Genomic DNA, 25054 nt, shown 5'->3' with positions numbered 1-25054 from the left:
TAGAAATCGCAAGCTCATATACAGTGCATAAAATATATTTATATAATATATTTATATATATACCCTTATACAGTACACCATTTTAATAAAAAATATCACAAAATTCTTCTAAGTCCCTCGGGAAGAGTGAAAGACGCGCACGTTCATTTTCAGAGCTCCTAGACCTTCCTATAAGAAGTTAGCCAAAAAGTAGCTTCGAAAAACGCTTAGGTTAAGTTTCAGAGTTGCTTCTAATGTACCAAAGCTGGACTTACACATAATTTCACTCTCACAACATTATGGCTGGTTGGAGACAGTCCGAACCACAAGTACCGGGTCCATGGTTCTGGGCGTATACTGGGGGGACGGGGACGACTCCCATTAACCCCTGACTATACCGGGGATACGCTTATCACAATGCCTTTCTGGTCTGTGCTGAAGCAGGGCATTCTGGCAGCCAAGTGGCTTGACCTTTATTTGTGAGCCTGGTTACCCCCTCTCAGAACCACAGACTTAGAAATCGCCAGCTCATATACAGTGCATAAAATATATTTATAATATATATTTATATATATACCCTTATACTGTACACCATTTTAATAAAAAATATCACAAAATTCTTCTAAGTCCCTCGAGAAGAGTGAAAGCCGCGCACGTTCATTTTTAGAACTCCTAGACATTCCTATAAGAAGTTAGCCAAAAAGTAGCTTCGAAAAACGCTTAGGTTAAGTTTCAGAGTTGCTTCTAATGTACCAAAGCTGGACTTAGACATAATTTCACTCTCACAACATTATGGCTGGTTGGAGACAGTCCGAACCACAAGTACCGGGTCCATGGTTCTGGGCGTATACTGGGGGGACGGGGACGACTCCCATTAACCCCTGACTATACCGGGGATACGCTTATCACAATGCCTTTCTGGTCTGTGCTGAAGCAGGGCATTCTGGCAGCCAAGTGGCTTGACCTTTATTAGTGAGCCTGGTTACCCCCTCTCGGAACCACAGACTTAGAAATCGCAAGCTCATATACAGTGCATAAAATATATTTATATAATATATTTATATATATACCCTTATACAGTACACCATTTTAATAAAAAATATCACAAAATTCTTCTAAGTCCCTCGGGAAGAATGAAAGACGCGCACGTTCATTTTCATAGCTCCTAGACCTTCCTATAAGAAGTTAGCCAAAAAGTAGCTTCGAAAAAAACGCTTAGGTTAAGTTTCAGAGTTGCTTCTAATGTACCAAAGCTGGACTTAGACATAATTTCACTCTCACAACTTTATGGCTGGTTGGAGACAGTCCGAACCACAAGTACCGGGTCCATGGTTCTGGGCGTATACTGGGGGGACGGGGACGACTCCCATTAACCCCTGACTATACCGGGGATACGCTTATCACAATGCCTTTCTGGTCTGTACTGAAGCAGGGCATTCTGGCAGCCAAGTGGCTTGACCTTTATTAGTGAGCCTGGGTACCCCCTCTCGGAACCACAGACTTAGAAATCGCAAGCTCATATACAGTGCATAAAATATATTTATATAATATATTTATATATATACCCTTATACAGTACACCATTTTAATAAAAAATATCACAAAATTCTTCTAAGTCCCTCGGGAAGAGTGAAAGACGCGCACGTTCATTTTCAGAGCTCCTAGACCTTCCTATAAGAAGTTAGCCAAAAAGTAGCTTCGAAAAACGCTTAGGTTAAGTTTCAGAGTTGCTTCTAATGTACCAAAGCTGGACTTAGACATAATTTCACTCTCACAACATTATGGCTGGTTGGAGACAGTCCGAACCACAAGTACTGGGTCCATGGTTCTGGGCGTATACTGGGGGGACGGGGACGACTCCCATTAACCCCTGACTATACCGGGGATACGCTTATCACAATGCCTTTCTGGTCTGTGCTGAAGCAGGGCATTCTGGCAGCCAAGTGGCTTGACATTTATTAGTGAGCCTGGTTACCCCCTCTCAGAACCACAGACTTAGAAATCGCCAGCTCATATACAGTGCATAAAATATATTTATAATATATATTTATATATATACCCTTATACTGTACACCATTTTAATAAAAAATATCACAAAATTCTTCTAAGTCCCTCGGAAAGAGTGAAAGACGCGCACGTTCATTTTCAGAGCTCCTAAACCTTCCTATAAGAAGTTAGCCAAAAAGTAGCTTCGAAAAACGCTTTGGTTAAGTTTCAGAGTTGCTTCTAATGTACCAAAGCTGGACTTAGACATAATTTCACTCTCACAACATTATGGCTGGTTGGAGACAGTCCGAAACACAAGTACCGGGTCCATGGTTCTGGGCGTATACTGGGGGGACGGGGACGACTCCCATTAACCCCTGACTATACCAGGGATACGCTTATCACAATGCCTTTCTGGTCTGTGCTGAAGCAGGGCATTCTGGCAGCCAAGTGGCTTGACCTTTATTAGTGAGCCTGGTTACCCCCTCTCGGAACCACAGACTTAGAAATCGCCAGCTCATATACAGTGCATAAAATATATTTATATATATACCCTTATACACCATTTTAATAAAAAATATCACAAAATTCTTCTTAGTCCCTCGGGAAGAGTGAAAGACGCGCACGTTCATTTTCAGAGCTCCTAGACCTTCCTATAAGAAGTTAGCCAAAAAGTAGCTTCGAAAAACGCTTAGGTTAAGTTTCAGAGTTGCTTCTAATGTACCAAAGCTGGACTTAGACATAATTTCACTCTCACAACATTATGGCTGGTTGGAGACAGTCCGAACCACAAGTACCGGGTCCATGGTTCTGGGCGTATACTGGGGGGACGGGGACGACTCCCATTAACCCCTGACTATACCGGGGATACGCTTATCACAATGCCTTTCTGGTCTGTGCTGAAGCAGGGCATTCTGGCAGCCAAGTGGCTTGACCTTTATTTGTGAGCCTGGTTACCCCCTCTCAGAACCACAGACTTAGAAATCGCCAGCTCATATACAGTGCATAAAATATATTTATAATATATATTTATATATATACCCTTATACTGTACACCATTTTAATAAAAAATATCACAAAATTCTTCTAAGTCCCTCGAGAAGAGTGAAAGCCGCGCACGTTCATTTTTAGAGCTCCTAGACATTCCTATAAGAAGTTAGCCAAAAAGTAGCTTCGAAAAACGCTTAGGTTAAGTTTCAGAGTTGCTTCTAATGTACCAAAGCTGGACTTAGACATAATTTCACTCTCACAACATTATGGCTGGTTGGAGACAGTCCGAACCACAAGTACCGGGTCCATGGTTCTGGGCGTATACTGGGGGGACGGGGACGACTCCCATTAACCCCTGACTATACCGGGGATACGCTTATCACAATGCCTTTCTGGTCTGTGCTGAAGCAGGGCATTCTGGCAGCCAAGTGGCTTGACCTTTATTAGTGAGCCTGGTTACCCCCTCTCGGAACCACAGACTTAGAAATCGCCAGCTCATATACAGTGCATAAAATATATTTATATAATATATTTATATATATACCCTTATACAGTACACCATTTTAATAAAAAATATCACAAAATTCTTCTAAGTCCCTCGGGAAGAATGAAAGACGCGCACGTTCATTTTCAGAGCTCCTAGACCTTCCTATAAGAAGTTAGCCAAAAAGTAGCTTCGAAAAAAACGCTTAGGTTAAGTTTCAGAGTTGCTTCTAATGTACCAAAGCTGGACTTAGACATAATTTCACTCTCACAACTTTATGGCTGGTTGGAGACAGTCCGAACCACAAGTACCGGGTCCATGGTTCTGGGCGTATACTGGGGGGACGGGGACGACTCCCATTAACCCCTGACTATACCGGGGATACGCTTATCACAATGCCTTTCTGGTCTGTGCTGAAGCAGGGCATTCTGGCAGCCAAGTGGCTTGACCTTTATTTGTGAGCCTGGTTACCCCCTCTCAGAACCACAGACTTAGAAATCGCCAGCTCATATACAGTGCATAAAATATATTTATAATATATATTTATATATATACCCTTATACTGTACACCATTTTAATAAAAAATATCACAAAATTCTTCTAAGTCCCTCGAGAAGAGTGAAAGCCGCGCACGTTCATTTTTAGAACTCCTAGACATTCCTATAAGAAGTTAGCCAAAAAGTAGCTTCGAAAAAAACGCTTAGGTTAAGTTTCAGAGTTGCTTCTAATGTACCAAAGCTGGACTTAGACATAATTTCACTCTCACAACTTTATGGCTGGTTGGAGACAGTCCGAACCACAAGTACCGGGTCCATGGTTCTGGGCGTATACTGGGGGGACGGGGACGACTCCCATTAACCCCTGACTATACCGGGGATACGCTTATCACAATGCCTTTCTGGTCTGTGCTGAAGCAGGGCATTCTGGCAGCCAAGTGGCTTGACCTTTATTTGTGAGCCTGGTTACCCCCTCTCAGAACCACAGACTTAGAAATCGCCAGCTCATATACAGTGCATAAAATATATTTATAATATATATTTATATATATACCCTTATACTGTACACCATTTTAATAAAAAATATCACAAAATTCTTCTAAGTCCCTCGGGAAGAATGAAAGACGCGCACGTTCATTTTCATAGCTCCTAGACCTTCCTATAAGAAGTTAGCCAAAAAGTAGCTTCGAAAAAAACGCTTAGGTTAAGTTTCAGAGTTGCTTCTAATGTACCAAAGCTGGACTTAGACATAATTTCACTCTCACAACTTTATGGCTGGTTGGAGACAGTCCGAACCACAAGTACCGGGTCCATGGTTCTGGGCGTATACTGGGGGGACGGGGACGACTCCCATTAACCCCTGACTATACCGGGGATACGCTTATCACAATGCCTTTCTGGTCTGTACTGAAGCAGGGCATTCTGGCAGCCAAGTGGCTTGACCTTTATTAGTGAGCCTGGGTACCCCCTCTCGGAACCACAGACTTAGAAATCGCAAGCTCATATACAGTGCATAAAATATATTTATATAATATATTTATATATATACCCTTATACAGTACACCATTTTAATAAAAAATATCACAAAATTCTTCTAAGTCCCTCGGGAAGAGTGAAAGACGCGCACGTTCATTTTCAGAGCTCCTAGACCTTCCTATAAGAAGTTAGCCAAAAAGTAGCTTCGAAAAACGCTTAGGTTAAGTTTCAGAGTTGCTTCTAATGTACCAAAGCTGGACTTAGACATAATTTCACTCTCACAACATTATGGCTGGTTGGAGACAGTCCGAACCACAAGTACTGGGTCCATGGTTCTGGGCGTATACTGGGGGGACGGGGACGACTCCCATTAACCCCTGACTATACCGGGGATACGCTTATCACAATGCCTTTCTGGTCTGTGCTGAAGCAGGGCATTCTGGCAGCCAAGTGGCTTGACATTTATTAGTGAGCCTGGTTACCCCCTCTCAGAACCACAGACTTAGAAATCGCCAGCTCATATACAGTGCATAAAATATATTTATAATATATATTTATATATATACCCTTATACTGTACACCATTTTAATAAAAAATATCACAAAATTCTTCTAAGTCCCTCGGAAAGAGTGAAAGACGCGCACGTTCATTTTCAGAGCTCCTAAACCTTCCTATAAGAAGTTAGCCAAAAAGTAGCTTCGAAAAACGCTTAGGTTAAGTTTCAGAGTTGCTTCTAATGTACCAAAGCTGGACTTAGACATAATTTCACTCTCACAACATTATGGCTGGTTGGAGACAGTCCGAAACACAAGTACCGGGTCCATGGTTCTGGGCGTATACTGGGGGGACGGGGACGACTCCCATTAACCCCTGACTATACCAGGGATACGCTTATCACAATGCCTTTCTGGTCTGTGCTGAAGCAGGGCATTCTGGCAGCCAAGTGGCTTGACCTTTATTAGTGAGCCTGGTTACCCCCTCTCGGAACCACAGACTTAGAAATCGCCAGCTCATATACAGTGCATAAAATATATTTATATATATACCCTTATACACCATTTTAATAAAAAATATCACAAAATTCTTCTTAGTCCCTCGGGAAGAGTGAAAGACGCGCACGTTCATTTTCAGAGCTCCTAGACCTTCCTATAAGAAGTTAGCCAAAAAGTAGCTTCGAAAAACGCTTAGGTTAAGTTTCAGAGTTGCTTCTAATGTACCAAAGCTGGACTTAGACATAATTTCACTCTCACAACATTATGGCTGGTTGGAGACAGTCCGAACCACAAGTACCGGGTCCATGGTTCTGGGCGTATACTGGGGGGACGGGGACGACTCCCATTAACCCCTGACTATACCGGGGATACGCTTATCACAATGCCTTTCTGGTCTGTGCTGAAGCAGGGCATTCTGGCAGCCAAGTGGCTTGACCTTTATTTGTGAGCCTGGTTACCCCCTCTCAGAACCACAGACTTAGAAATCGCCAGCTCATATACAGTGCATAAAATATATTTATAATATATATTTATATATATACCCTTATACTGTACACCATTTTAATAAAAAATATCACAAAATTCTTCTAAGTCCCTCGAGAAGAGTGAAAGCCGCGCACGTTCATTTTTAGAGCTCCTAGACATTCCTATAAGAAGTTAGCCAAAAAGTAGCTTCGAAAAACGCTTAGGTTAAGTTTCAGAGTTGCTTCTAATGTACCAAAGCTGGACTTAGACATAATTTCACTCTCACAACATTATGGCTGGTTGGAGACAGTCCGAACCACAAGTACCGGGTCCATGGTTCTGGGCGTATACTGGGGGGACGGGGACGACTCCCATTAACCCCTGACTATACCGGGGATACGCTTATCACAATGCCTTTCTGGTCTGTGCTGAAGCAGGGCATTCTGGCAGCCAAGTGGCTTGACCTTTATTAGTGAGCCTGGTTACCCCCTCTCGGAACCACAGACTTAGAAATCGCCAGCTCATATACAGTGCATAAAATATATTTATATAATATATTTATATATATACCCTTATACAGTACACCATTTTAATAAAAAATATCACAAAATTCTTCTAAGTCCCTCGGGAAGAATGAAAGACGCGCACGTTCATTTTCAGAGCTCCTAGACCTTCCTATAAGAAGTTAGCCAAAAAGTAGCTTCGAAAAAAACGCTTAGGTTAAGTTTCAGAGTTGCTTCTAATGTACCAAAGCTGGACTTAGACATAATTTCACTCTCACAACTTTATGGCTGGTTGGAGACAGTCCGAACCACAAGTACCGGGTCCATGGTTCTGGGCGTATACTGGGGGGACGGGGACGACTCCCATTAACCCCTGACTATACCGGGGATACGCTTATCACAATGCCTTTCTGGTCTGTGCTGAAGCAGGGCATTCTGGCAGCCAAGTGGCTTGACCTTTATTAGTGAGCCTGGGTACCCCCTCTCGGAACCACAGACTTAGAAATCGCAAGCTCATATACAGTGCATAAAATATATTTATATAATATATTTATATATATACCCTTATACAGTACACCATTTTAATAAAAAATATCACAAAATTCTTCTAAGTCCCTCGGGAAGAGTGAAAGACGCGCACGTTCATTTTCAGAGCTCCTAGACCTTCCTATAAGAAGTTAGCCAAAAAGTAGCTTCGAAAAACGCTTAGGTTAAGTTTCAGAGTTGCTTCTAATGTACCAAAGCTGGACTTAGACATAATTTCACTCTCACAACATTATGGCTGGTTGGAGACAGTCCGAACCACAAGTACTGGGTCCATGGTTCTGGGCGTATACTGGGGGGACGGGGACGACTCCCATTAACCCCTGACTATACCGGGGATACGCTTATCACAATGCCTTTCTGGTCTGTGCTGAAGCAGGGCATTCTGGCAGCCAAGTGGCTTGACATTTATTAGTGAGCCTGGTTACCCCCTCTCAGAACCACAGACTTAGAAATCGCCAGCTCATATACAGTGCATAAAATATATTTATAATATATATTTATATATATACCCTTATACTGTACACCATTTTAATAAAAAATATCACAAAATTCTTCTAAGTCCCTCGGAAAGAGTGAAAGACGCGCACGTTCATTTTCAGAGCTCCTAAACCTTCCTATAAGAAGTTAGCCAAAAAGTAGCTTCGAAAAACGCTTTGGTTAAGTTTCAGAGTTGCTTCTAATGTACCAAAGCTGGACTTAGACATAATTTCACTCTCACAACATTATGGCTGGTTGGAGACAGTCCGAAACACAAGTACCGGGTCCATGGTTCTGGGCGTATACTGGGGGGACGGGGACGACTCCCATTAACCCCTGACTATACCAGGGATACGCTTATCACAATGCCTTTCTGGTCTGTGCTGAAGCAGGGCATTCTGGCAGCCAAGTGGCTTGACCTTTATTAGTGAGCCTGGTTACCCCCTCTCGGAACCACAGACTTAGAAATCGCCAGCTCATATACAGTGCATAAAATATATTTATATATATACCCTTATACACCATTTTAATAAAAAATATCACAAAATTCTTCTTAGTCCCTCGGGAAGAGTGAAAGACGCGCACGTTCATTTTCAGAGCTCCTAGACCTTCCTATAAGAAGTTAGCCAAAAAGTAGCTTCTAAAAACGCTTAGGTTAAGTTTCAGAGTTGCTTCTAATGTACCAAAGCTGGACTTAGACATAATTTCACTCTCACAACATTATGGCTGGTTGGAGACAGTCCGAACCACAAGTACCGGGTCCATGGTTCTGGGCGTATACTGGGGGGACGGGGACGACTCCCATTAACCCCTGACTATACCGGGGATACGCTTATCACAATGCCTTTCTGGTCTGTGCTGAAGCAGGGCATTCTGGCAGCCAAGTGGCTTGACCTTTATTAGTGAGCCTGGTTACCCCCTCTCGGAACCACAGACTTAGAAATCGCCAGCTCATATACAGTGCATAAAATATATTTATATATATACCCTTATACACCATTTTAATAAAAAATATCACAAAATTCTTCTTAGTCCCTCGGGAAGAGTGAAAGACGCGCACGTTCATTTTCAGAGCTCCTAGACCTTCCTATAAGAAGTTAGCCAAAAAGTAGCTTCGAAAAACGCTTAGGTTAAGTTTCAGAGTTGCTTCTAATGTACCAAAGCTGGACTTAGACATAATTTCACTCTCACAACTTTATGGCTGGTTGGAGACAGTCCGAACCACAAGTACCGGGTCCATGGTTCTGGGCGTATACTGGGGGGACGGGGACGACTCCCATTAACCCCTGACTTTACCGGGGATACGCTTATCACAATGCCTTTCTGGTCTGTGCTGAAGCAGGGCATTCTGGCAGCCAAGTGGCTTGACCTTTATTAGTGAGCCTGGTTACCCACTCTCGGAACCACAGACTTAGAAATCGCAAGCTCATACAGTATACAGTGCATAAAATATATTTATATAATATATTTATATATATACCCTTATACAGTACACCATTTTAATAAAAAATATCACAAAATTCTTCTAAGTCCCTCGGGAAGAGTGAAAGACGCGCACGTTCATTTTCAGAGCTCCTAGACCTTCCTATAAGAAGTTAGCCAAAAAGTAGCTTCGAAAAACGCTTAGGTTAAGTTTCAGAGTTGCTTCTAATGTACCAAAGCTGGACTTAGACATAATTTCACTCTCACAACATTATGGCTGGTTGGAGACAGTCCGAACCACAAGTACCGGGTCCATGGTTCTGGGCGTATACTGGGGGGACGGGGACGACTCCCATTAACCCCCGACTATACCGGGGATACGCTTATCACAATGCCTTTCTGGTCTGTGCTGAAGCAGGGCATTCTGGCAGCCAAGTGGCTTGACCTTTATTAGTGAGCCTGGTTACCCCCTCTCGGAACCACAGACTTAGAAATCGCCAGCTCATATACAGTGCATAAAATATATTTATAATATATATTTATATATATACCCTTATACTGTACACCATTTTAATAAAAAATATCACAAAATTCTTCTAAGTCCCTCGAGAAGAGTGAAAGCCGCGCACGTTCATTTTTAGAGCTCCTAGACATTCCTATAAGAAGTTAGCCAAAAAGTAGCTTCGAAAAACGCTTAGGTTAAGTTTCAGAGTTGCTTCTAATGTACCAAAGCTGGACTTAGACATAATTTCACTCTCACAACATTATGGCTGGTTGGAGACAGTCCGAACCACAAGTACCGGGTCCATGGTTCTGGGCGTATACTGGGGGGACGGGGACGACTCCCATTAACCCCTGACTATACCGGGGATACGCTTATCACAATGCCTTTCTGGTCTGTGCTGAAGCAGGGCATTCTGGCAGCCAAGTGGCTTGACCTTTATTAGTGAGCCTGGTTACCCCCTCTCGGAACCACAGACTTAGAAATCGCAAGCTCATATACAGTGCATAAAATATATTTATATAATATATTTATATATATACCCTTATACAGTACACCATTTTAATAAAAAATATCACAAAATTCTTCTAAGTCCCTCGGGAAGAATGAAAGACGCGCACGTTCATTTTCAGAGCTCCTAGACCTTCCTATAAGAAGTTAGCCAAAAAGTAGCTTCGAAAAACGCTTAGGTTAAGTTTCAGAGTTGCTTCTAATGTACCAAAGCTGGACTTAGACATAATTTCACTCTCACAACTTTATGGCTGGTTGGAGACAGTCCGAACCACAAGTACCGGGTCCATGGTTCTGGGCGTATACTGGGGGGACGGGGACGACTCCCATTAACCCCTGACTATACCGGGGATACGCTTATCACAATGCCTTTCTGGTCTGTGCTGAAGCAGGGCATTCTGGCAGCCAAGTGGCTTTACCTTTATTAGTGAGCCTGGTTACCCCCTCTCGGAACCACAGACTTAGAAATCGCCAGCTCATATACAGTGCATAAAATATATTTATAATATATATTTATATATATACCCTTATACTGTACAACATTTTAATAAAAAATATCACTAAATTCTTCTAAGTCCCTCGAGAAGAGTGAAAGCCGCGCACGTTCATTTTTAGAGCTCCTAGACATTCCTATAAGAAGTTAGCCAAAAAGTAGCTTCGAAAAACGCTTAGGTTAAGTTTCAGAGTTGCTTCTAATGTACCAAAGCTGGACTTAGACATAATTTCACTCTCACAACATTATGGCTGGTTGGAGACAGTCCGAACCACAAGTACCGGGTCCATGGTTCTGGGCGTATACTGGGGGGATGGGGACGACTCCCATTAACCCCTGACTATACCGGGGATACGCTTATCACAATGCCTTTCTGGTCTGTGCTGAAGCAGGGCATTCTGGCAGCCAAGTGGCTTGACCTTTATTAGTGAGCCTGGTTACCCCCTCTCGGAACCACAGACTTAGAAATCGCCAGCTCATATACAGTGCATAAAATATATTTATATAATATATTTATATATATACCCTTATACTGTACACCATTTTAATAAAAAATATCACAAAATTCTTCTAAGACCCTCGGGAAGAGTGAAAGCCGCGCACGTTCATTTTTAGAGCTCCTAGACCTTCCTAAAAGAAGTTAGCCAAAAAGTAGCTTCGAAAAACGCTTAGGTTAAGTTTCAGAGTTGCTTCTAATGTACCAAAGCTGGACTTAGACATAATTTCACTCTCACAACATTATGGCTGGTTGGAGACAGTCCGAACCACAAGTACCTGGTCCATGGTTCTGGGCGTATACTGGGGGACGGGGACGACTCCCATTAACCCCTGACTATACCGGGGATACGCTTATCACAATGCCTTTCTGGTCTGTGCTGAAGCAGGGCATTCTGGCAGCCAAGTGGCTTGACCTTTATTAGTGAGCCTGGTTACCCCCTCTCGGAACCACAGACTTAGAAATCGCAAGCTCATATACAGTGCATAAAATATATTTATATAATATATTTATATATATACCCTTATACAGTACACCATTTTAATAAAAAAAATCACAAAATTCTTCTAAGTCCCTCGGGAAGAGTGAAAGACGCGCACGTTCATTTTCAGAGCTCCTAGATCTTCCTATAAGAAGTTAGCCAAAAAGTAGCTTCGAAAAACGCTTAGGTTAAGTTTCAGAGTTGCTTCTAATGTACCAAAGCTGGACTTAGACATAATTTCACTCTCACAACATTATGGCTGGTTGGAGACAGTCCGAACAACAAGTACCGGCTCCATGGTTCTGGGCGTATACTGGGGGGACGGGGACGACTCCCATTAACCCCTGACTATACCGGGGATATGCTTATCACAATGCCTTTCTGGTCTGTGCTGAAGCAGGGCATTCTGGCAACCAAGTGGCTTGACCTTTATTAGTGAGCCTCGTTACCCCCTCTCGGAACCACAGACTTAGAAATCGCCAGCTCATATACAGTGCATAAAATATATTTATATATATACCCTTATACACCATTTTAATAAAAAAATATCACAAAATTCTTCTAAGTCCCTCGGGAAGATTGAAAGACGCGCACGTTCATTTTCAGAGCTCCTAGACCTTCCTATAAGAAGTTAGCCAAAAAGTAGCTTCGAAAAACGCTTAGGTTAAGTTTCAGAGTTGCTTCTAATGTACCAAAGCTGGACTTAGACATAATTTCACTCTCACAACTTTATGGCTGGTTGGAGACAGTCCGAACCACAAGTACCGGGTCCATGGTTCTGGGCGTATACTGGGGGGACGGGGACGACTCCCATTAACCCCTGACTATACCGGGGATACGCTTATCACAATGCCTTTCTGGTCTGTGCTGAAGCAGGGCATTCTGGCAGCCAAGTGGCTTGACCTTTATTAGTGAGCCTGGTTACCCCCTCTCGGAACCACAGACTTAGAAATCGCCAGCTCATATACAGTGCATAAAATATATTTATATAATATATTTATATATATACCCTTATACTGTACACCATTTTAATAAAAAAATATCACAAAATTCTTCTAAGTCCCTCGAGAAGAGTGAAAGCCGCGCACGTTAATTTTTAGAGCTCCTAGACCTTCCTAAAAGAAGTTAGCCAAAAAGTAGCTTCGAAAAACGCTTAGGTTAAGTTTCAGAGTTGCTTCTAATGTACCAAAGCTGGACTTAGACATAATTTCACTCTCACAACATTATGGCTGGTTGGAGACAGTCCGAACCACAAGTACCTGGTCCATGGTTCTGGGCGTATACTGGGGGACGGGGACGACTCCCATTAACCCCTGACTATACCGGGGATACGCTTATCACAATGCCTTTCTGGTCTGTGCTGAAGCAGGGCATTCTGGCAACCAAGTGGCTTGACCTTTATTAGTGAGCCTGGTTACCCCCTCTCGGAACCACAGACTTAGAAATCGCCAGCTCATATACAGTGCATAAAATATATTTATATAATATATTTATATATATACCCTTATACCCCATTTTAATAAAAAATATCACAAAATTCTTCTAAGTCCCTCGGGAAGAGTAAAAGACGCGCACGTTCATTTTCAGAGCTGATAGACCTTCCTATAAGAAGTTAGCCAAAAAGTAGCTTCGAAAAACGCTTAGGTTAAGTTTCAGAGTTGCTTCTAATGTACCAAAGCTGGACTTAGACATAATTTCACTCTCACAACATTATGGCTGGTTGGAGACAGTCCGAACCACAAGTACCGGCTCCATGGTTCTGGGCGTATACTGGGGGGACGGGGACGACTCCCATTAACCCCTGACTATACCGGGGATATGCTTATCACAATGCCTTTCTGGTCTGTGCTGAAGCAGGGCATTCTGGCAGCCAAGTGGCTTGACCTTTATTAGTGAGCCTGGTTACCCCCTCTCGGAACCACAGACTTAGAAATCGCAAGCTCATATACAGTGCATAAAATATATTTATATAATATATTTATATATATACCCTTATACAGTACACCATTTTAATAAAAAATATCACAAAATTCTTCTAAGTCCCTCGGGAAGAGTGAAAGACGCGCACGTTCATTTTCAGAGCTTCTAGACCTTCCTATAAGAAGTTAGCCAAAAAGTAGCTTCGAAAAACGCTTACAGTAGGTTAAGTTTCAGAGTTGCTTCTAAAGTACCAAAGCTGGACTTAGACATAATTTCACTCTCACAACATTATGGCTGGTTGGAGACAGTCCGAACCACAAGTACCGGGTCCATGGTTCTGGGCGTATACTGGGGGGACGGGGACGACTCCCATTAACCCCTGACTATACCGGGGATACGCTTATCACAATGCCTTTCTGGTCTGTGCTGAAGCAGGGCATTCTGGCAACCAAGTGGCTTGACCTTTATTAGTGAGCCTCGTTACCCCCTCTCGGAACCACAGACTTAGAAATCGCCAGCTCATATACAGTGCATAAAATATATTTATATATATACCCTTATACACCATTTTAATAAAAAAATATCACAAAATTCTTCTAAGTCCCTCGGGAAGATTGAAAGACGCGCACATTCATTTTCAGAGCTCCTAGACCTTCCTATAAGAAGTTAGCCAAAAAGTAGCTTCGAAAAACGCTTAGGTTAAGTTTCAGAGTTGCTTCTAATGTACCAAAGCTGGACTTAGACATAATTTCACTCTCACAACTTTATGGCTGGTTGGAGACAGTCCGAACCACAAGTACCGGGTCCATGGTTCTGGGCGTATACTGGGGGGACGGGGACGACTCCCATTAACCCCTGACTATACCGGGGATACGCTTATCACAATGCCTTTCTGGTCTGTGCTGAAGCAGGGCATTCTGGCAGCCAAGTGGCTTGACCTTTATTAGTGAGCCTGGTTACCCCCTCTCGGAACCACAGACTTAGAAATCGCCAGCTCATATACAGTGCATAAAATATATTTATATAATATATTTATATATATACCCTTATACTGTACACCATTTTAATAAAAAATATCACAAAATTCTTCTAAGTCCCTCGAGAAGAGTGAAAGCCGCGCACGTTAATTTTTAGAGCTCCTAGACCTTCCTATAAGAAGTTAGCCAAAAAGTAGCTTCGAAAAACGCTTAGGTTAAGTTTCAGAGTTGCTTCTAATGTACCAAAGCTGGACTTAGACATAATTTCACTCTCACAACTTTATGGCTGGTTGGAGACAGTCCGAACCACAAGTACCGGGTCCATGGTTCTGGGCGTATACTGGGGGGACGGGGACGACTCCATTAACCCCTGACTATACCGGGCATACGCTTATCACAATGCCTTTCTGGTCTGTGCTGATGCAGGGCATTCTGGCAGCCAAGTGGCTTGACCTTTATTAGTGAGCCTGGTTACCCCCTCTCGGAACCACAGACTTAGAAATCGCCAGCTCATATACAGTGCATAAAATATATTTATATAATATATTTATATATATACCCTTATACTGTACACCATTTTAATAAAAAATATCACAAAATTCTTCTAAGTCCCTCGAGAAGAGTGAAAGCCGCGCACGTTAATTTTTAGAGCTCCTAGACCTTCCTATAAGAAGTTAGCCAAAAAGTAGCTTCGAAAAACGCTTAGGTTAAGTTTCAGAGTTGCTTCTAATGTACCAAAGCTGGACTTAGACATAATTTCACTCTCACAACATTATGGCTGGTTGGAGACAGTCCGAACCACAAGTACCGGGTCCATGGTTCTGGGCGTATACTGGGGGGACGGGGACGACTCCCATTAACCCCTGACTATACCGGGGATACGCTTATCACAATGCCTTTCTGGTCTGTGCTGAAGCAGGGCATTCTGGCAGCCAAGTGGCTTGACCTTTATTAGTGAGCCTGGTTACCCCCTCTCGGAACCACAGACTTAGAAATCGCCAGCTCATATACAGTGCATAAAATATATTTATATATATACCCTTATACCCCATTTTAATAAAAAATATCACAAAATTCTTCTAAGTCCCTCGGGAAGAGTAAAAGACGAGCACGTTCATTTTCAGAGCTCCTAGACCTTCCTATAAGAAGTTAGCCAAAAAGTAGCTTCGAAAAACGCTTAGGTTAAGTTTCAGAGTTGCTTCTAATGTACCAAAGCTGGACTTAGACATAATTTCACTCTCACAACATTATGGCTGGTTGGAGACAGTCCGAACCACAAGTACCGGCTCCATGGTTCTGGGCGTATACTGGGGGGACGGGGACGACTCCCATTAACCCCTGACTATACCGGGGATACGCTTATCACAATGCCTTTCTGGTCTGTGCTGAAGCAGGGCATTCTGGCAGCCAAGTGGCTTGACCTTTATTAGTGAGCCTGGTTACCCCCTCTCGGAACCACAGACTTAGAAATCGCAAGCTCATATACAGTGCATAAAATATATTTATATAATATATTTATATATATACCCTTATACAGTACACCATTTTAATAAAAAATATCACAAAATTCTTCTAAGTCCCTCGGGAAGAGTGAAAGACGCGCACGTTCATTTTCAGCGCTCCTAGACCTTCCTATAAGAAGTTAGCCAAAAAGTAGCTTCGAAAAACGCTTACAGTAGGTGAGGTTTCAGAGTTGCTTCTAATGTACCAAAGCTGGACTTAGACATAATTTCACTCTCACAACATTATGGCTGGTTGGAGACACTCCGAACCACAAGTACCGGGTCCATGGTTCTGGGCGTATACTGGGGGGACGGGGACAACTCCCATTAACCCCTGACTATACCGGGGATACGCTTATCACAATGCCTTTCTGGTCTGTGCTGAAGCAGGGCATTCTGGCAGCCAAGTGGCTTGACCTTTATTAGTGAGCCTGGTTACCCCCTCTCGGAACCACAGACTTAGAAATCGCCAGCTCATATACAGTGCATAAAATATATTTATATAATATATTTATATATATACCCTTATACACCATTTTAATAAAAAATATCACAAAATTCTTCTAAGTCCCTCGGGAAGAGTGAAAGCCGCGCACGTTCATTTTTAGAGCTCCTAGACCTTCCTATAAGAAGTTAGCCAAAATGTAGCTTCGAAAAACGCTTAGGTTAAGTTTCAGAGTTGCTTCTAATGTACCAAAGCTGGACTTAGACATAATTTCACTCTCACAACATTATGGCTGGTTGGAGACAGTCCGAACCACAAGTACCGGGTCCATGGTTCTGGGCGTATACTGGGGGGACGGGGACGACTCCCATTAACCCCTGACTATACCGGGGATACGCTTATCACAATGCCTTTCTGGTCTGTGCTGAAGCAGGGCATTCTGGCAGCCAAGTGGCTTGACCTTTATTAGTGAGCCTGGTTACCCCCTCTCGGAACCACAAACTTAGAAATCGCAAGCTCATATACAGTGCATAAAATATATTTATATAATATATTTATATATATACCCTTATACAGTACACCATTTTAATAAAAAATATCACAAAATTCTTCTAAGTCCCTCGGGAAGAATGAAAGACGCGCACGTTCATTTTCAGAGCTCCTAGACCTTCCTATAAGAAGTTAGCCAAAAAGTAGCTTCGAAAAACGCTTAGGTTAAGTTTCAGAGTTGCTTCTAATGTACCAAAGCTGGACTTAGACATAATTTCACTCTCACAACATTATGGCTGGTTGGAGACAGTCCGAACCACAAGTACCGGGTCCATGATTCTGGGCGTATACTGGGGGGACGGGGACGACTCCCATTAACCCCTGACTATACCGGGGATACGCTTATCACAATGCCTTTCTGGTCTGTGCTGAAGCAGGGCATTCTGGCAGCCAAGTGGCTTTACCTTTATTAGTAAGCCTGGTTACCCCCTCTCGGAACCACAGACTTAGAAATCGCCAGCTCATATACAGTGCATAAAATATATTTATAATATATATTTATATATATACCCTTATACTGTACACCATTTTAATAAAAAATATCACAAAATTCTTCTAAGTCCCTCGAGAAGAGTGAAAGCCGCGCACGTTCATTTTTAGAGCTCCTAGACATTCCTATAAGAAGTTAGCCAAAAAGTAGCTTCGAAAAACGCTTAGGTTAAGTTTCAGAGTTGCTTCTAATGTACCAAAGCTGGACTTAGACATAATTTCACTCTCACAACATTATGGCTGGTTGGAGACAGTCCGAACCACAAGTACCGGGTCCATGGTTCTGGGCGTATACTGGGGGGACGGGGACGACTCCCATTAACCCCTGACTATACCGGGGATATGCTTATCACAATGCCTTTCTGGTCTGTGCTGAAGCAGGGCATTCTGGCAGCCAAGTGGCTTGACCTTTATTAGTGAGCCTGGTTACCCCCTCTCGGAACCACAGACTTAGAAATCGCCAGCTCATATACAGTGCATAAAATATATTTATATAATATATTTATATATATATACCCTTATACTGTACACCATTTTAATAAAAAATATCACAAAATTCTTCTAAGTCCCTCGAGAAGAGTGAAAGCCGCGCACGTTAATTTTTAGAGCTCCTAGACCTTCCTATAAGAAGTTAGCCAAAAAGTAGCTTCGAAAAACGCTTAGGTTAAGTTTCAGAGTTGCTTCTAATGTACCAAAGCTGGACTTAGATATAATTTCACTCTCACAACATTATGGCTGGTTGGAGACAGTCCGAACTACAAGTACCGGGTCCATGGTTCTGGACGTATACTGGGGGGACGGTGACGACTCCCATTAACCCCTGACTATACCGGGGATATGCTTATCACAATGCCTTTCTGGTCTGTGCTGAAGCAGGGCATTCTGGCAGCCAAGTGGCTTGACCTTTATTAGTGAGCCTGGTTACCCCCTCTCGGAACCACAGACTTAGAAATCGCCAGCTCATATTCAGTGCATAAAATATATTTATATATATACCCTTATACACCATTTTAATAAAAAAATATCACAAAATTCTTCTAAGTCCCTCGGGAAGATTGAAAGACGCGCACGTTCATTTTCAGAGCTCCTAGACCTTCCTATAAGAAGTTAGCCAAAAAGTAGCTTCGAAAAACGCTTAGGTTAAGTTTCAGAGTTGCTTCTAATGTACCAAAGCTGGACTTAGACATAATTTCACTCTCACAACTTTATGGCTGGTTGGAGACAGTCCGAACCACAAGTACCGGGTCCATGGTTCTGGGCGTATACTGGGGGGACGGGGACGACTCCCATTAACCCCTGACTATACCGGGGATACGCTTATCACAATGCCTTTCTGGTCTGTGCTGAAGCAGGGCATTCTGGCAGCCAAGTGGCTTGACCTTTATTAGTGAGCCTGGTTACCCCCTCTCGGAACCACAGACTTAGAAATCGCAAGCTCATATACAGTGCATAAAATATATTTATATAATATATTTATATATATACCCTTATACAGTACACCATTTTAATAAAAAATATCACAAAATTCTTCTAAGTCCCTCGGGAAGAGTGAAAGACGCGCACGTTCATTTTCAGAGCTCCTAGACCTTCCTATAAGAAGTTAGCCAAAAAGTAGCTTCGAAAAACGCTTACAGTAGGTTAAGTTTCAGAGTTGCTTCTAATGTACCAAAGCTGGACTTAGACATAATTTCACTATCACAACATTATGGCTGGTTGGAGACAGTCCGAACCACAAGTACCGGGTCCATGGTTCTGGGCGTATACTGGGGGGACGGGGACGACTCCCATTAACCCCTGACTATACCGGGGATACGCTTATCACAATGCCTTTCTGGTCTGTGCTGAAGCAGGGCATTCTGGCAACCAAGTGGCTTGACCTTTATTAGTGAGCCTCGTTACCCCCTCTCGGAACCACAGACTTAGAAATCGCCAGCTCATATACAGTGCATAAAATATATTTATATATATACCCTTATACCCCATTTTAATAAAAAATATCACAAAATTCTTCTAAGTCCCTCGGGAAGAGTAAAAGACGCGCACGTTCATTTTCAGAGCTCCTAGACCTTCCTATAAGAAGTTAGCCAAAAAGTAGCTTCGAAAAACGCTTAGGTTAAGTTTCAGAGTTGCATCTAATGTACCAAAGCTGGACTTAGACATAATTTCACTCTCACAACATTATGGCTGGTTGGAGACAGTCAAAACCACAAGTACTGGGTCCATGGTTCTGGGCGTATACTGGGGGGACGGGGACGACTCCCATTAACCCCTGACTATACCGGGGATACGCTTATCACAATGCCTTTATGGTCTGTGCTGAAGCAGGGCATTCTGGCAACCAAGTGGCTTGACCTTTATTAGTGAGCCTGGTTACCCCCTCTCGGAACCACAGACTTAGAAATCGCCAGCTCATATACAGTGCATAAAATATATTTATATAATATATTTATATATATACCCTTATACTGTACACCATTTTAATAAAAAATATCACAAAATTCTTCTAAGTCCCTCGAGAAGAGTGAAAGCCGCGCACGTTAATTTTTAGAGCTCCTAGACCTTCCTATAAGAAGTTAGCCAAAAAGTAGCTTCGAAAAACGCTTAGGTTAAGTTTCAGAGTTGCTTCTAATGTACCAAAGCTGGACTTAGACATAATTTCACTCTCACAACATTATGGCTGGTTGGAGACAGTCCGAACTACAAGTACCGGGTCCATGGTTCTGGGCGTATACTGGGGGGACGGTGACGACTCCCATTAACCCCTGACTATACCGGGGATACGCTTATCACAATGCCTTTCTGGTCTGTGCTGAAGCAGGGCATTCTGGCAGCCAAGTGGCTTGACCTTTATTAGTGAGCCTGGTTACCCCCTCTCGGAACCACAGACTTAGAAATCGCCAGCTCATATACAGTGCATAAAATATATTTATATAATATATTTATATATATACCCTTATACTGTACACCATTTTAATAAAAAATATCACAAAATTCTTCTAAGTCCCTCGAGAAGAGTGAAAGCCGCGCACGTTAATTTTTAGAGCTCCTAGACCTTCCTATAAGAAGTTAGCCAAAAAGTAGCTTCGAAAAACGCTTAGGTTAAGTCTCAGAGTTGCTTCTAATGTACCAAAGCTGGACTTAGACATAATTTCACTCTCACAACATTATGGCTGGTTGGAGACAGTCCGAACCACAAGTACCGGGTCCATGGTTCTGGGCGTATACTGGGGGGACGGGGACGACTCCCATTAACCCCTGACTATACCGGGGATACGCTTATCACAATGCCTTTCTGGTCTGTGCTGAAGCAGGGCATTCTGGCAGCCAAGTGGCTTGACCTTTATTAGTGAGCCTGGTTACCCCCTCTCGGAACCACAGACTTAGAAATCGCAAGCTCATATACAGTGCATAAAATATATTTATATAATATATTTATATATATACCCTTATACAGTACACCATTTTAATAAAAAATATCACAAAATTCTTCTAAGTCCCTCGGGAAGAGTGAAAGACGCGCACGTTCATTTTCAGAGCTCCTAGACCTTCCTATAAGAAGTTAGCCAAAAAGTAGCTTCGAAAAACGCTTACAGTAGGTTAAGTTTCAGAGTTGCTTCTAATGTACCAAAGCTGGACTTAGACATAATTTCACTCTCACAACATTATGGCTGGTTGGAGACAGTCCGAACCACAAGTACCGGGTCCATGGTTCTGGGCGTATACTGGGGGGACGGGGACGACTCCCATTAACCCCTGACTATACCTGGGATACGCTTATCACAATGCCTTTCTGGTCTGTGCTGAAGCAGGGCATTCTGGCAACCAAGTGGCTTGACCTTTATTAGTGAGCCTCGTTACCCCCTCTCGGAACCACAGACTTAGAAATCGCCAGCTCATATACAGTGCATAAAATATATTTATATATATACCCTTATACCCCATTTTAATAAAAAATATCACAAAATTCTTCTAAGTCCCTCGGGAAGAGTAAAAGACGCGCACGTTCATTTTCAGAGCTCCTAGACCTTCCTATAAGAAGTTAGCCAAAAAGTAGCTTCGAAAAACGCTTAGGTTAAGTTTCAGAGTTGCTTCTAATGTACCAAAGCTGGACTTAGACATAATTTCACTCTCACAACATTATGGCTGGTTGGAGACAGTCAAAACCACAAGTACTGGGTCCATGGTTCTGGGCGTATACTGGGGGGACGGGGACGACTCCCATTAACCCCTGACTATACCGGGGATACGCTTATCACAATGCCTTTCTGGTCTGTGCTGAAGCAGGGCATTCTGGCAACCAAGTGGCTTGACCTTTATTAGTGAGCCTGGTTACCCCCTCTCGGAACCACAGACTTAGAAATCGCCAGCTCATATACAGTGCATAAAATATATTTATATAATATATTTATATATATACCCTTATTCACCATTTTAATAAAAAATATCACAAAATTCTTCTAAGTCCCTCGGGAAGAGTGAAAGACGCGCACGTTCATTTTCAGAGCTCCTAAACCTTCCTATAAGAAGTTAGCCAAAAAGTAGCTTCGAAAAACGCTTAGGTTAAGTTTCAGAGTTGCTTCTAATGTAAAAAAGCTGGACTTAGACATAATTTCACTCTCACAACATTATGGCTGGTTGGAGACAGTCCGAAACACAAGTACCGGGTCCATGGTTCTGGGCGTATACTGGGGGGACGGGGACGACTCCCATTAACCCCTGACTATACCGGGGATACGCTTATCACAATGCCTTTCTGGTCTGTGCTGAAGCAGGGCATTCTGGCAGCCAAGTGGCTTGACCTTTATTAGTGAGCCTGGTTACCCCCTCTCGGAACCACAGACTTAGAAATCGCCAGCTCATATACAGTGCATAAAATATATTTATATATATACCCTTATACCCCATTTTAATAAAAAATATCACAAAATTCTTCTAAGTCCCTCGGGAAGAGTAAAAGACGCGCACGTTCATTTTCAGAGCTCCTAGACCTTCCTATAAGAAGTTAGCCAAAAAGTAGCTTCGAAAAACGCTTAGGTTAAGTTTCAGAGTTGCTTCTAATGTACCAAAGCTGGACTTAGACATAATTTCACTCTCACAACATTATGGCTGGTTGGAGACAGTCCGAACCACAAGTATCGGCTCCATGGTTCTGGGCGTATACTGGGGGGACGGGGACGACTCCCATTAACCCCTGACTATACCGGGGATACGCTTATCACAATGCCTTTCTGGTCTGTGCTGAAGCAGGGCATTCTGGCAGCCAAGTGGCTTGACCTTTATTAGTGAGCCTGGTTACCCCCTCTCGGAACCACAGACTTAGAAATCGCCAGCTCATATACAGTGCATAAAATATATTTATATAATATATTTATATATATACCCTTATACACCATTTTAATAAAAAATATCACAAAATTCTTCTAAGTCCCTCGGGAAGAGTGAAAGACGCGCACGTTCATTTTCAGAGCTCCTAAACCTTCCTATAAGAAGTTAGCCAAAAAGTAGCTTCGAAAAACGCTTACAGTAGGTTAAGTTTCAGAGTTGCTTCTAATGTACCAAAGCTGGACTTAGACATAATTTCACTCTCACAACATTATGGCTGGTTGGAGACAGTCCGAACCACAAGTACCGGGTCCATGGTTCTGGGCGTATACTGGGGGGACGGGGACAACTCCCATTAACCCCTGACTATACCGGGGATACGCTTATCACAATGCCTTTCTGGTCTGTGCTGAAGCAGGGCATTCTGGCAGCCAAGTGGCTTGACCTTTATTAGTGAGCCTGGTTACCCCCTCTCGGAACCACAGACTTAGAAATCGCAAGCTCATATACAGTGCATAAAATATATTTATATAATATATTTATATATATACCCTTATACAGTACACCATTTTAATAAAAAATATCACAAAATTCTTCTAAGTCCCTCGGGAAGAGTGAAAGACGCGCACGTTCATTTTCAGAGCTCCTAGACCTTCCTATAAGAAGTTAGCCAAAAAGTAGCTTCGAAAAACGCTTACAGTAGGTTAAGTTTCAGAGTTGCTTCTAATGTACCAAAGCTGGACTTAGACATAATTTCACTCTCACAACATTATGGCTGGTTGGAGACAGTCCGAACCACAAGTACCGGGTCCATGGTTCTGGGCGTATACTGGGGGGACGGGGACAACTCCCATTAACCCCTGACTATACCGGGGATACGCTTATCACAATGCCTTTCTGGTCTGTGCTGAAGCAGGGCATTCTGGCAGCCAAGTGGCTTGACCTTTATTAGTGAGCCTGGTTACCCCCTCTCGGAACCACAGACTTAGAAATCGCCAGCTCATATACAGTGCATAAAATATATTTATATAATATATTTATATATATACCCTTATACACCATTTTAATAAAAAAAATCACAAAATTTTTCTAACTCCCTCGGGAAGAGTGAAAGACGCGCACGTTCATTTTCAGAGCTCCTAGACCTTCCTATAAGAAGTTAGCCAAAAGTAGCTTCGAAAAACGCTTAGGTTAAGTTTCAGAGTTGCTTCTAATGTACCAAAGTTGGACTTAGACATAATTTCACTCTCACAACATTATGGCTGGTTGGAGACAGTCCGAACCACAAGTACCGGGTCCATGGTTCTGGGCGTATACTGGGGGGACGGGGACGACTCCCATTAACCCCTGACTATACCGGGGATACGCTTATCACAATGCCTTTCTGGTCTGTGCTGAAGAAGGGCATTCTGGCAACCAAGTGGCTTGACCTTTATTAGTGAGCCTCGTTACCCCCTCTCGGAACCACAGACTTAGAAATCGCCAGCTCATATACAGTGCATAAAATATATTTATATATATACCCTTATACCCCATTTTAATAAAAAATATCACAAAATTCTTCTAAGTCCCTCGGGAAGAGTGAAAGACGCGCACGTTCATTTTCAGAGCTCCTAGACCTTCCTATAAGAAGTTAGCCAAAAAGTAGCTTCGAAAAACGCTTAGGTTAAGTTTCAGAGTTGCTTCTAATGTACCAAAGCTGGACTTAGACATCATTTCACTCTCACAACATTATGGCTGGTTGGAGACAGTCCGAACCACAAGTACCGGGTCCATGGTTCTGGGAGTATACTGGGGGGACGGGGACGACTCCCATTAACCCCTGACTATACCGGGGATACGCTTATCACAATGCCTTTCTGGTCTGTGCTGAAGCAGGGCATTCTGGCAGCCAAGTGGCTTGACCTTTATTAGTGAGCCTGGTTACCCCCTCTCCGAACCACAGACTTAGAAATCGCCAGCTCATATACAGTGCAAAAAATATATTTATATAATATATTTATATATATACCCTTATACACCATTTTAATAAAAAATATCACAAAATTTTTCT

This window comes from Ascaphus truei, chromosome 1 (assembly GCF_040206685.1).
Source record: "Ascaphus truei isolate aAscTru1 chromosome 1, aAscTru1.hap1, whole genome shotgun sequence".
Lineage (NCBI taxonomy): Eukaryota > Metazoa > Chordata > Amphibia > Anura > Ascaphidae > Ascaphus > Ascaphus truei.
The sequence above is the reverse complement of the archived record's forward strand: the minus strand, read 5'-3'. Positions refer to the sequence as shown.